Source organism: Lepidothrix coronata, unplaced genomic scaffold (assembly GCF_001604755.1).
Source record: "Lepidothrix coronata isolate B3197 unplaced genomic scaffold, Lepidothrix_coronata-1.0 Scaffold49, whole genome shotgun sequence".
NCBI lineage: Eukaryota > Metazoa > Chordata > Aves > Passeriformes > Pipridae > Lepidothrix > Lepidothrix coronata.
In genome coordinates this window covers 2,171,938-2,185,511 of record NW_016690229.1, presented here as the reverse complement: position 1 = coordinate 2,185,511, position 13,574 = coordinate 2,171,938, and positions in this window count along the sequence as shown.

The window sequence follows — 13,574 nt, the reverse complement described above, 5'->3', positions numbered from 1 at the left end:
GTTATGTGGCATCACTAAGATTTTTCTACTGGTGAAGGTTAGATGAAAGTGTTTTGACAGCTCTCACTAGAGGGATGATATTTAATATAGAACAGTTTGCAAAACAGTATCAGGACCTGGGAATACCTTTTTGGTTAGTCATGGTGACCTCCAGCCCTGTGAGGAAAAAAAAAAATTCCTAAATTCTATAATTTCTAGTTTTAGCAACTCATGTCACAAAGGAAAATGACCTGGGATTTTTAAATACTTCTGTAAGGCAAAAATGGTCTCCAAACAGTAACTTTCATGGCTTACACAAACCGAGGTCTTGAAAATGTAAAAGAATGGAATCCGAGTAGGTTCGCTTTTCAGAGGAGAATAATTAACAAAATGAAAAAAATCTCTGAAGTTTGGGTACGCTCAAGCCTAAAGTTTGTAGCCCACCCAGTCTCATCCCCAGCCCTGCACAGCAAAAGATGTGGAGCACAAGTGGTGTCACCCAAACTCTGGCTACTGAGATTGGGGCTCTCTGAGTTCATTTGTCCTCCTTTCCTGGAGAGCTTCACCCTCAATTTCCAAATAAAGAAACCCTAAGGGACATTCATGCTGCTTTTTACTGAGTGTGGGATTTTGCCTTCACACTCAGAGGCATCTTCTGTGGGTTTCTCAACAGTCTGAGTATTATTTTCCTTCTAGGAAGTCTGTCCCTATAGAGCAAAAGAAAGGCCCAGCAACACAGAAGCTTTAGACATACAGCTCCTATTAATCCAAGTGGGAACTGTTTGTCCGTATTTGTCCCACAGGGAACACAAGGGTGTGTTTGTATTTGTGTGTTTTGAGGAATCCCAGGGAACATAGTGGCAGTTTCAAAACTGTTCTCCTTTGGATTTTTTTTACCCTTAAACATCTACTTCATAAAATTGCTTTGTAACAAAGTCAACTTTATTTTTTTTCACCCAAGTATGCAGCTAAACCTTTAAAAGAATTTTAGATTTCCCCATGGTGAGAAAAAAAAAAAAAATCGTATTTCCTGAAGACAAATTGTGAAAGAAAATTCTTAGAAGAACAGATTTCTGCCAACAAGAAATTTCTATGATAACCTGTACGTGCGAGCCCCAGTCTTCCATATACCTAATTTTTGGAGCTTTCCAAAAGCCAGCTGACTTTCTGGCTTCACCTGGGATAGGCTGTCTGCCACAGAGTGCCCAGCCTTGATGTATCAAAGGTTTTCACTTCAGCTTGTCCTACTGTGACTGTGTGGGGACAGGGGCATAAGAGGGAGCTGAGTCCTCATCTGGTCCCAATTGCCGACACCCAACACTGCTCCACAGCCTCCATGGGCTCTCCCCAGATTTCATTTTTCACGCACTCCAATAACATTAAAGATGACAAGACATAAGAAAAACAAAGTAACAATAACAATGGCAGTCAAACTTGTGAAAGATCAGGAGGCGACAGTTTAAAAATTACTAATAACTCCAGGCTTGTTTTGTTGTAGTTAAGCTGTATCGTGCAGAATGTGGGAGAAGGGATTTGTTGAGAGAAGGACTAACAACATTTAGAAAAAATATATATTTGCTGTTAGGAGCTAGTCTTCAACTTCAAAGCATCTTTAGTCTCTTAAAAGGATTTACATTTGAGCTGAAGGGAATTTAGGTAATGGGCAGCTCTGAGAGACATCGCCTCTAGCACAGTTTTCACATATCACACAGCTAAAGAAACAATTCCTATTGAGTTTCACATGATGATTTATCATCTTGCAGTATCCAAGTCTCTCACTGGCTCTTTAACATTCACTACACGCTTTGTGAAACTATCTAGAAAATTACAGAACTGACAAATGGTCCCCCTGGTCCCGCCTGGAACCCACACTACGCCTGCAGCCTCTTCCAAACCGAAACACACATCAAGTAATTCCCGGTTTCCCATGAAGTTACATCAATGCTTTTGGTGCCATTTTCCAAGCACTGGAGCACAGACATGGGGTTTATAGGAACTGGAGTAAATGACACAGAGATTTTAGGACAAAGGAACATTCCAAGGAAGGAAACAAAGCACTGAAAAAACTTTTTTTTTTTTTTTTAATGGAAATCCAGACAGTTTGCTAAAAGTGATGCCTGAGTCAGAGCCCAGATTTCTACCAGCTAAACTACATTTCAACAACAGCTCAACTACTCAACTTGAGTAGTTCTCAGACCAAAATATGGAGTCAAACTTATCCATACACTGGAGAAAATCTACTATGACACAGCTCCCCAAACTCACATCCAAACTATTCATCTTAGCTTGCAGCACATAAGAGTTCAGCCAACTCCTCGTAAGTGCTACATAGCAAACCCAAAAATCTGCTTTTAGAAACACCATTGTAGGGATATTTTACTTTTGAATGGACGATATTTATCCTTGAAGGGAAAGAGGACCCAAGTTTCATTTTAGGCTAGTGGCCAGATGCTGACGTGGTGTAAATTTGGGATGTCTTCACTACTTCAAAGACCTTACTCCAGGTTTACAATCCTGCATATAAAATTAGGATCAATGTGATTTGTGGCTAATCATTTCACCTCCGAGTGCTTTTGCGGAATGATGTGGTTCTTCTGCCTCACAGAGTTTACGGATCAGATAAAAGGTGCTATAAAAATACATTTTAGAAGATTTACTCCTGTGGTACATAATTTTCTGCCAACTCTTTCTTCACAGCTGACAGAACTTTCCTTTCGATCTAAGCAAAAGATCACCCTGAAAGAAGTCTCTTTCCTTGAAAAAGTTCACAATTTGAGTTAAAATCCGAAGATATGTGTGTAACGTTTTTTTTATCCCAATCTTGGAGCCATTTTACCAGTCACTGGCATTTTCCAGCTGGAGTACAAAGGGACTCTTTAAGTTGTAAGGCTTTTTAGGCACTTTAAGGTTTCTCTGCAGTAGTGCCTATGTGGCTGCTCCTGCCCCATGGCGAAAGCTGGGCAATTTTGGGTAGTTTTATCTCCCACCTTTAACACAGGAAGATCATAACTTAGTTTGGGTTTCTTCTGTATCTCATGTACCCAGCCACAAAGGATTTAAATGCTTTACAAGCTGGAATGAAGGGTAATAACGTAAAGCAACAGGAGAATAAATTAAAAATAAATCCACATTTTCCCTACTTTTTTGACAACACTGATTCCTTGTCATGCAGATTTCCCATCCTGACTGACTTCAGAGCTTTTCAGTGGTTTTGGGAAGAGCAGAAACGTCCTCACCAAGGAATTTAAAATTTGATGAACTATGAATAACTGAATCAAACTGCAGCAGAGGTTATCAGCCCCCTGGTTACTCCTCAGGGAACACCAAAAAGGCAGCTTTTTCCCAGCTACTGTTTTCACTAGCACCCACAATTCTTTTTGTAGGAGGCACAAAAAAAAAAGTGAGCTTTAATGTGACTGAAAGGCTTAAGTGTTGGAATATTGCAGAATTAATTCTTGTGGCTTAATACCAGATTAAAAATAAATGTGCTCTTCGTGGTGTTCCTCCTGTGTGTGACAAAGACTGGTTTGAGTCTTTCTCGGCTCTTTTGTTTCTTGTTGCTTGTAGATAGCACTTAGGAAAACACATTCCCAGGGTCCTTCATAGTCTTGAATATCCTTTTGAGACGGAGGATTCCCTCCTCCCTTTTAGCCTGGGGCTAAAAGTGATAATGTGAAATACCTGCACAGAAACTGGCATCTTTGCTCTCACTAAACTGCGTGTTGCACCTGAGGGCAAAACAGAGGTGTGTGCGCAATGCAGAGCACTTTGGCAAGGATTTGAGGTTTCAGACTCATCATGTGATGAGAGCTCTTGATTCATGCAGAGGGGAAATTAACTCTTTCAACTCCAGAATGACATTTCCTGAGCACAGTGCTCCTAAAGCCACTAAGTCTGGCTTTAGGACCAGAGGTGGGTCGAAGGGGTGGACCAGGAGCTTCCTGAGCTTCCCTTCCAGGCCACCAGAAGTCTGGAAAGTGGGAAAAGGTGCTCTTCTGCACACCCTTGGAGATAGTGCTTAACTCTCCTGTGGAAGAGAGCATGAAACACCGTTGAATTTGCATCCAGACCTTGTCCTACATTTTGGTGGGTGTCAGGCTCAGGGTTCCTCCGCCAGCAGGACAGAGGAATGCATGGCCTTGGGAGGCTTTGCTGTGCTGGCACAACTGATGGTGTGAACTGGCTGCTTGGAGGAAAAAAAGCGTGTAGGGAAGATTCTCCCCAGGCCCGTGCCCTCAGCTGCACCAGGAGAAGGGGAAACAGCCTGTGCAGGCTGGGCATTGCTGCTGGCCCTCCTCCCCTGACTGCAGAGGTTTGTTTAGATCAGGAGAAAAAAAAAAAACAACAACAAACCAAAACAACTACGTGGATTGAAAATTGAAGAAGGATAATAATGAGAGTCGTGGACAAAACCTACACTCTAAAGCTGGGCTTCTTCTCCAGTTCCCTTACTGCAACTCTGGAAGCACCTGATGGAGATAATCTTTGGGAGCTGTGTAAGACTCCTGCAATACAAGTGAGATTTCTGCTGCCTTTTAGCCTCCAGTAAGGTTTGGAACGAGAGGATCTTTAAGGTCCCTTCCAACCCAAACCATTCCATTATTCTATTTCAACTGCCCCTTTGGCTACAATGAAAATGGAACCAGCAGTGATTTTGGTGATGGGGCTACTGGTGTTACAGGGGGTGTTTCACGTGTTTCATGCTCTCTTCCACACGAGAGTAAGCACTAACACTACCTCCAAGGGTGTGCAGAAGAGCCCCTTTTCTTTAGTTTCTTTTTTAGGGACGCTGATGGGCTCAGTGAAGGTAGTCAAGGTCTGTTAATTCCAAAGAGCTTCTTGTAGAACTCTGAAGCCAGGGATCCCATGGAAATACCAAATCAAACGGGGAGAGAAGGGGGATTTCAGAGCAGTTGGCTTCCTTGAGACATTTCTCCACTTTCCCCAGTGGACTAATTCACAGAGAACATTAAGAACAGCAAGTGGAAGACAGGCTTAATCTCACACACCAGTGAAGGGATTCAGAGCAAAAGGAGAGAAAAGCTGGCTGGTGTGCAAAGCCCAACAAGGCTGACCTGGCAGAAAAGCAGACCTTGAAGCCAAATTCAGCTTTAAGCTGTTCCCTCTCCTGCTTGCTTTCCCACCCTTTGTTTCCTGCTTAACCCCGATTGCAGAGAGCAATTTGGAGCAGAATTCCTCTTTCCCTTTATTTCACCCAGAGGACCCAAAAGTAGATGCCCTGGATGTCTGTGCTAAAATTGGGGAGTGTGAACGTTGCCCACAATGTCGTGTTTTCTGTGAACAAACTAAGACACATTTCCTTTTCTTTTGCAACATAAGACAGCTTCAAATGCTGCTTAGATCCCAGAGTCTTCATAACCCAAGTCAACTGGTCTCTTCTTTCTTCTCTTTATGAAGTGATAATTATGACAATATGCAGCATTGTGTCTCTGTGACTTTCATATCCAACTCCAGTGTTTCTAATGTAGCTTCAGATTCATTCTTTCCCCCATCCACCCAAGAAGCAAAGGCAGAGGTAATTTAGACATCTTTAGAGCTGTTTACATTTGGAATGTTCATGGGAAAACGGCTTTGAAATGAAAATACATTTTAACAAGAATGTTATTGTTTAGTTCTGTTCTGCTAAACATGACTTAAATACAGTCAGAGTTTGTGTCTTTATTTATGGATTTGATTGGCAATTTAGGAAACCACCATTGGTTATTTGAAGAGGGTGTTTATTTAGTGTTACAGTTTTGGGTCAGCTCCCCTCAAAGGAAACTTCAAGCATATAGAATGGCAAACTTGACAAATCACATCAACACTTGGAATTGGACACTGCTTTCCATTAACTCTTGGGTAAACTAAATATATCTGCCAGGGACATTTTTTGTTAAGTGGTTATCAACATTGTGCTCTCCCAAGGAATCTTGACTGCCAGCCTTTCTGGCACTTTCAGTTCTAAAAAAACCGTGAAATTAGGATAGAAAAACAATGGCATAAATGCATTAATTTGGGCAGAAGATGCAAGGCCAGGTTTGAAAAGGTATTTCAAATGTAAATGCAGTGAGAGAGAGGAGGGTAGGTTTGTCCTGGATTTGAGTTCAGAGGGATTAAAGGACAGTTTCACCTGGTTTGTTGCAATCAGCCAGAGTCTGGCATACACACCACTTACATACTTCTGCAAAATCTGCTGGCTGACTTGATTTAGCTTTCAAAATCTGTCCTTAACCCCTGTGCCTGCCCTTACCCTGCTATTGCATCACCTCTGACTCCTCTGCTTGTGCTGGAGTAGAAAATGATGGCTGAATTTTGTGGTCAGAGTGTACCTTGTGCTTTGAGAATGCTCCTGAAGGCCCCTCTGGGAACAGAGGCAAGGAAAATGCTTGATTTCTGAAACCTGAATGTGGGTTTCACAATGATGGTGCAAAAAAAATGCCAAGCCCTGTGACACACTCCATACATACACTTGATAGGACACCCAAGACACCCGGACAACAGGGAGTACAAGACCACTGAGGGCTCCAGGAGCTTTCAAAGCTAAGCAGTTGCTGAAATGGAAGTATAATTTTGGTTCATTGCATATGTTTGTCTTAGGCAAGCTGAATGGCTCCCAACACTGCACTGAGAATATTTCTTGCCATTGTAGCAGGCCTTAAAGGCCATCTGCAATCACCAACACAAAACGTGTTTTCTAGATTAGGTTCCCAGTTATTACACCAGCTGGAAAAGTCTGGCTGGCAAGGCTTTCAAAACTGAGAGGAAGTATCTAAGTTTACTAAGTCAAGGGAGTCACTCCTGAATATAAATGGGTTCTGGACCCAGTCTGAAGTGATTTGACAGAACACCACTGATCTTCAAAGAGAACATGCTTTGTTGAACTCAAAAGCTACAAACAAAGCATCCTATGACACAATTTATTTGATAATCACAATTCCTCTTCCCCCACACTTAACCTTGGGAGAACTTCTGAGAGCTTTGGACATTTTGTTGGAGACCTTACTAAACCAATTGTCCGACTCCTGGGTCACACCATCTCAAAGTTAATCCCAGTTTATCTAGGAATCTCAGCTAGAGGTTTCCCAGGAGACTCTCTGAGATATCTGTGGTTTTCAAGCTTCATCAGATGCAGAAGATCTTTCAAACTGCTTTTTACAGCATTTAGGTACTTTCCACATCTGGCCCTGAAGCTGGAAGTGTGTAAGGCTCAGCCTCAGTAAAACATAAACTGAACTTTTATGAACCTCATAAACAAAGAATAAAATAAAATATAAAATCTTTGTTGGTTTGCAGATTGGCCCAGTGCTTTTATTTATTTATTCATTACCCTTGCATTAAAACAACAAAAATTATTTTAAGTTCAGTAACTTCCTGAGAAATGTGGAAAATCAAACCCACTGATTTGGTTTTGAACCCGCTATTTATTTCGTAATATCCAAAGCACAGCATTGCAGACATTTTCCATATTGCTCAGTTAAGCCATATTCCTATATTTTTCAGAAACCATTTTTATTCTGCCTTTGGCAGGGTTCCTGTAAAGGATTAGAATTTTAATTCAGGCAAACTCTCTGTTGGAACTCAGGGGAAAACAAGGGATCTGTAGATCCTCACAGTGGTCTCTAGACAACTGGAAATATCCATCCTATTTGGAAGTGGTACACACATCCTATGACAAGCTGTACATAGGTTTCCACTTCCCTCACCCATCAGGAAATATATGTGAGCAATTGTCCATAGGCAAATATTTTAAGCCTTTCTAGAACTGAGTCTATGAAATTCAGCAGATCCTGTACTTTTTCCACCTAAAATCTATCTCTGCCAACACAGCTGTTGCCTCCAGATCCTGAGGTTTCATACAGCTCTGTCAGTGCTTCCAGAAGATACTCAGACCCAGATGTCCCAGCACTGCCAGCTGCTAAGAACCAACACCTGTAGGCAAAGCTTCTCAATTTCCAAATGTACAGTTTTGATATTTACTATTCAATGGGCTTTTGATCCCAAAAGATTTTGTCCTTTCTGTCTGAACTCTGTCTCTCCCCTTACCATTATCCTTTTAAAGTGTGACCCTTACACAGGCAGTTCCTTCTGGTATAGAGTTTTCATTCATTCATGTTTGGTTTTGCACAGAAATCCACTCCACCCCTCTGCAAATAATTCATTTTTCCTTCTCTGTCACACAAAGTAGAACATCAACCTGCAAGTCAACAGCTCTGCACTTCCCAAACTTTCTTCCCACAGACAGGCCCAAAAGGGATCTCAACCCAAAGAGCTGTTTGTATCCACTCTCAGCACAAGGACATGCACATTCACAATGGACTTGCAGGAATTAGGGAGCTTGATGGCCTGGTGAACATCCCCAGCTACCTGTTGGAGTTTAGCTGGAAGCCTCAGCACTTTCTAAGGATGAAATGTAATTTAAAATATCCAGTGCTTTTCACAAGGATGTAAAGATACCTATCATGCAAATTTTTAAAAAGTCCCAAAAGGAATTGCTTGAAGCAGTTAGAGAAGCTGATGAAGTGTAATAACTATGGAGATATTTCCTTGCTCCCCAGTGGCTGGCTGAGCTCCTTACAGTGCCAGGGATTTCAGCGAGGAGCAGGATTGCACTAGAAATCACCTGCTCTATCGCTGGGAACAGAGACTTAGTGTGCCCAAAAGGAGAAAGCAGTCCCAAGAGTGCCACAACATGCCCGGGGAGCTGGGTATTGCTCAGTTTTGTAGCCAAGGCCTTAGGGATCCATCTGAAAATCTTCTTTGATATTTAAAGCAGCAGCAAATTAGCCCTAAAATGTTGGTACGACCAGCTCTAATATATCAGAACATTTCTCATGGACAGGTTATAAAGAGCAGGAACATTTTGCAAACAAACGCATCTTAGCTCATGCAAAGATGCAAAGCAAATTTCAGTATAAAAACTGAGGGGCACCACGCTCTGTCACCACTAAATTCCATTTTGATTCAAAATTACATCTCCTAATGAAAGATCGCAACTGACCATAACAAACACAAGACAGTAAAATAAATAATGCTATTTCTAGGAAGGAATTTATAGTCCTGAAGTCATTTAAGAACAGAAAGAAGGTCAGAAGAAGGATCACATTATAAAACGAAAGCTATTCTGACCTAATGAATGGCAAGGAGACGTTTTGGCCACCTCCTAGGGAGCACTGATTATGGCCACTCAGCAACCTCTCTAGGTGGTGGTTAAAACATCTTGTTTCTATTCATTAGTTCGGCGGTGTATTCATTCCACAACAGAGTTTAGGAATCCCTCCCTCCTCCCCTGCAACACCCCTGGTTTGCGAGTATGTCATCCACAAAAAACCCCAGAATTGTAGGTCTACACACCTATATCTTCATTTTTGCTTTGTTTTTTTTCCCCTCCCTCCACTCTCCAGAAATTGCAATGAAGCCCCTGTGCCTGAGAGGAGTGAGGTGATGCTGGAAAAGGTGGGTTTGAGACTGGTCCCCCAAATGCAGGAGCAGAGAAGGAATGTGAGTGAGGAGCAGAGGCACTCGGTGTGTTTCTGCTGTAACACACAGCTCAGGGCCTGCACACAGGGCACTAGGGAGGGTTATTGCTGACCCAGCCTGCTGTAGGGTCAGAGTGCACTCGGGGGCTGAGAGGCTCTGCAGCACTGAGTGGTGTGCTCTGTATCTCTTAAAGCCATTATATGTGCATAGTGAATGTATGATACACACCCCTGCTAAGATTGTCCTGTGATACAAAAGACATCCTGACCCACTGCTCTGACCCTTCCTAACTCAATCTCCTAACACATCTCACAAGTTCATCCACTGCATCCTAACAGTGCCGTAGGGTAGGTGTTGCTCCTGTTCCCATCCCTTCTATTGGAAGAAAACCTCCCTGCCTTGATGGCTATAAATCTTCTCCTCATTTTCAGCCCAGAAGTGTCCTGGCTAGTTCCTGTTCAGTAGCTCTTGTACTGACATTTGTCATTTAGCTTAAAAATGTTCCCTCCCCTGTTATCTTACTCAGTCAAACTAAGAGGGAACAAACCCATCTCCCTTTCGCATTCATATTGCCAAGACAAACGCACCAAGCTCCTTGTCTCACTCCTGCAAATAAAGATTCTTGCATCCTGTGAGTAGCTCTGATCCAGTGTGAATTTACCTTCCCTAAATCCAGGACATCAGAGAGGTGCATAGCATTCACAACTGACACAAACAGGTGACAGTATCTCCATCACACACTCACCCCAAGACCCAGGGCTCAGCCTCTGCTCCTCAGGTCTCCACGACTGGCTCCTGGGAAGAATGCAGACAGGCGCCAGGCAGTAGGGCACTCCTGGAAAACTCCCCAGCCCCTCAGCTGCATCTTTAGAGATGTTAAACAAGGCCTTTGAAAGTCTGCCCTGCATGGAATTATCTCCAATTTCACAGAGATTCTGGGAACAGTATTGTTGCACCTTGTTCCAGTCAAGCTGGCATGTGCTGGCCAGTATAATGGGCAGTGTTGTAGATTTAGTGCAAACGCAGGCAGATGTAGGTTTTTCGATAAAAAGTATGCTTTAAACAGCATGTGTAACACCTCAAGTGGATGCAAAGAAGAAGCAACTAATTTATAGAGTCCAATGCCTGAGACATATCACCATTTAAAAAAATATTTTTCCATGCCTGAAACCAAAAGATTTCCTTCACGCCAGCAGGAAGAAAAAAATCAGCCTCTGTGAGACCACTGCAACCATATTTCCACAAGGTCAAGAGCCATTTCTGTCTGCAATACCACCTGCCTGTCATGATAAATAATTTTTGTTCTGATCTGTGAAGTTTGCTGCCATGGGAATGAGCCCATTTGCTCCTTAATGTATGTAAGATGTGCAGCATGACACAGAATTAGCAACACACAGTCATGGTCCAAGAGCTTCTACATCTGTCCTCAATATTTCACTCCTTGGGGATGTCAGCTTTTCAAGTGCAAGGTTACCAACAGTACTGATCCCTGACCAAGGTGTTACTTTAAGGTTCAGGCACTAAAGAAACCTTAGTACTCACAATGAGGACTTTTCTCCAGCAGTGAGATCTTGTCTGTCACCAAGAAAAATGCAATCAATGCTCTCGCTTTTAAAACAGATGTTCCAAACCCATCAAATATTGTAAAATCTTGGTATCTTGCACATCTGTAGAGTCATGCAGAACCTTTGTATCAACACTGCTGGACTAAATGAGTAATATGTGCCAGAATATTTTTGTAAAGAAAATATTTCTAGATATGAGGCTATGGAGTTGTGCGAGAGGAATGAGGCTTCACCATTATGCATTTCAGTGTGTGCACCCAACTGGGAGTGCCAGTGCAGCCCAAAGGATGGTGGGACCAAAGTCCATAGGACCAGCTCAGACCTCTTTCCTTATGTCAGTCAGTGCTAAAATTTCCCATAGAGAAACCACTAGACCAGGTCTGCATGTCTGTGAAAGTGTCAATATTAATCTGCAAAACTATTAAAAAACCAAAAAAACAAAAAAAACCCAAAGAAAACCCAAAACCCCTCCAAAAAAACACCCCACAAAAAAGTTCCACAAAAAATACTATGATTTTATACCATTGAATAAAATTTATGTGAACAATATTAAGAAATACATATGTATAGGTGTTTGTGACTGGGTTTTAAGACATATTACCACACTGTTATAGAGAAGAAATATCACAGCTTTTCTCTGCCTTACATCATCTATTTTGCACATAGTGATCTGGCTGTTGTCTCACTGGATGCCACAATGCTCAACAAGACCCCAGTATCAGAAATCTCTGAGACTCACTCAGGATTATGTACAAAGGTCCATCTTCTCCCACCTTAAGCAACATTACTTACCTTGAGGATGTTGGAAAAGGAAGGTTTGGAAAATCTAAGCAGCAATATTCCAAGTATTGCATCTGCTTGTGTAACCTGGCAAAATTTTCCAAATGCAAATCCTCTTAACAACGATCTCAAACCCTTTTTGATGTTTGGGAACTGTCTGTTTTTTCCACTGTTCCCTGAAGACCAGGAACACATTCACATGGGTGAAGCAATCCTAGTTGTCCTGAGCCACCAAAATACAGGGCCCAGCATGCTGTTAATTTTTCAAACTGTGGCTTTCCCTAGAGTGGGTTTACACAGAGAGGTGCAGCAGTGTCAGACTTGCCCCCAGTCCAACACTGTGCCCTGATGCCCAGCATTGGGGTCCTCTAGGATGGACAGAGGAGCACATGCTTGGGTAAGATGTTGCAGCAGATGCTGGAAAAAGCTTGTCAAACCTCTCCCTTTCACTGATACCCTGATTGTTGCCATCCCAAAGACTTTCCTTCAATTCTTACTGAAAACTGAGTTCTGAGAGTGTGATTTGCACTATGGTAGCATGCTCTAGGTTGTGCATTAATAAGATTTGCATGATTTTATCAAACCAGTAATGCTTTTGACAATTTCCTGTTTATTCTTATTTTCACCAATGTTCTGTTTGTGCCAACCTTTATCCCAGCCTGATCCCATTGTGCCTGTGCCTCCCTGCAGACAAACCATCCCAGGAGCCACTCCATTTGAACACACCACCGCTTGCTCACGTTCTCTTCCTTTCCCTCCCCCAGACATTCTTTGACATGATTAGTGGCTAAATCAGATTCTTTAATTGAAAGAAATATAACTGAACCTTCTTCTCTTGGGAATGTGCCAGAGGCCACATCATAAGCAATGTCAAAGAATATTGGAAATGATATAGACCTCTGACATTTGTGTTTAGCGATTTGCATGCCCCAGGTGGTTTGTTTGGGATTGGAATTTGTCACTGCTGTGAGGAGATAGTCTTTGGTGGTTGGGGCTTAAGGATTGCTGCAAAGAGATATAAGAAGATATGTTTAAACAAGTCACTGGAATGCTATACTTTAATCTCCTACAACGTTTTGCACAGCCATGTCCAGGAGGATTTCTTTATGAGAGACATCCAGCATTGCCTTATTCTCTCTGAGATGGCAGCAATTTTAAAAATACCCATTTTTTAGAGCACCTTGCAGCTCAGATAGGAAATACTCAAATGTAACCATCTCAATTAATATTCATGCCATTCCTTTGTTTTTCCATCCCATCTTCCAAACCCCAGAACAATTGGCAGTCAGTCACTGAACCTTCTTACACAACTGTGCAAAACCTAAATTATATATGGGATCCCACAAGTGGGCCTCATGTTACACTTTTCATATAAGATTTGCATCTTCAAGTGTATTTGTCTTCTCAAAGAATCACTGGGCTGGAATGACTCTCCAGAGGTCACCTAATCCATCCCCATGCCCTGAGGATTCTCATGTACAGTACAGCCCTCTTGAACCATCCAAACTCTGCAGTGCATATTTCAAACTGAACTCTTTGAAGTGTAGACGAACCTTGTTTCATTTTCACTTAATTTACTTTTCTAATGTTTTCAAATTTCTCAGAAACATCCAATTCACACTCTCCAGAGCTGGCAAATGGTTCATCCATGACACGTGCACTGTCCAGAGTCCCTGAATGGGGTGAAACTGCCACATGCACCCAACATTTGAGGATTTGTAGGTCACATTTGTAGAGTTAAACCATGGTCTTTGTTATACTTAGGACTACTGT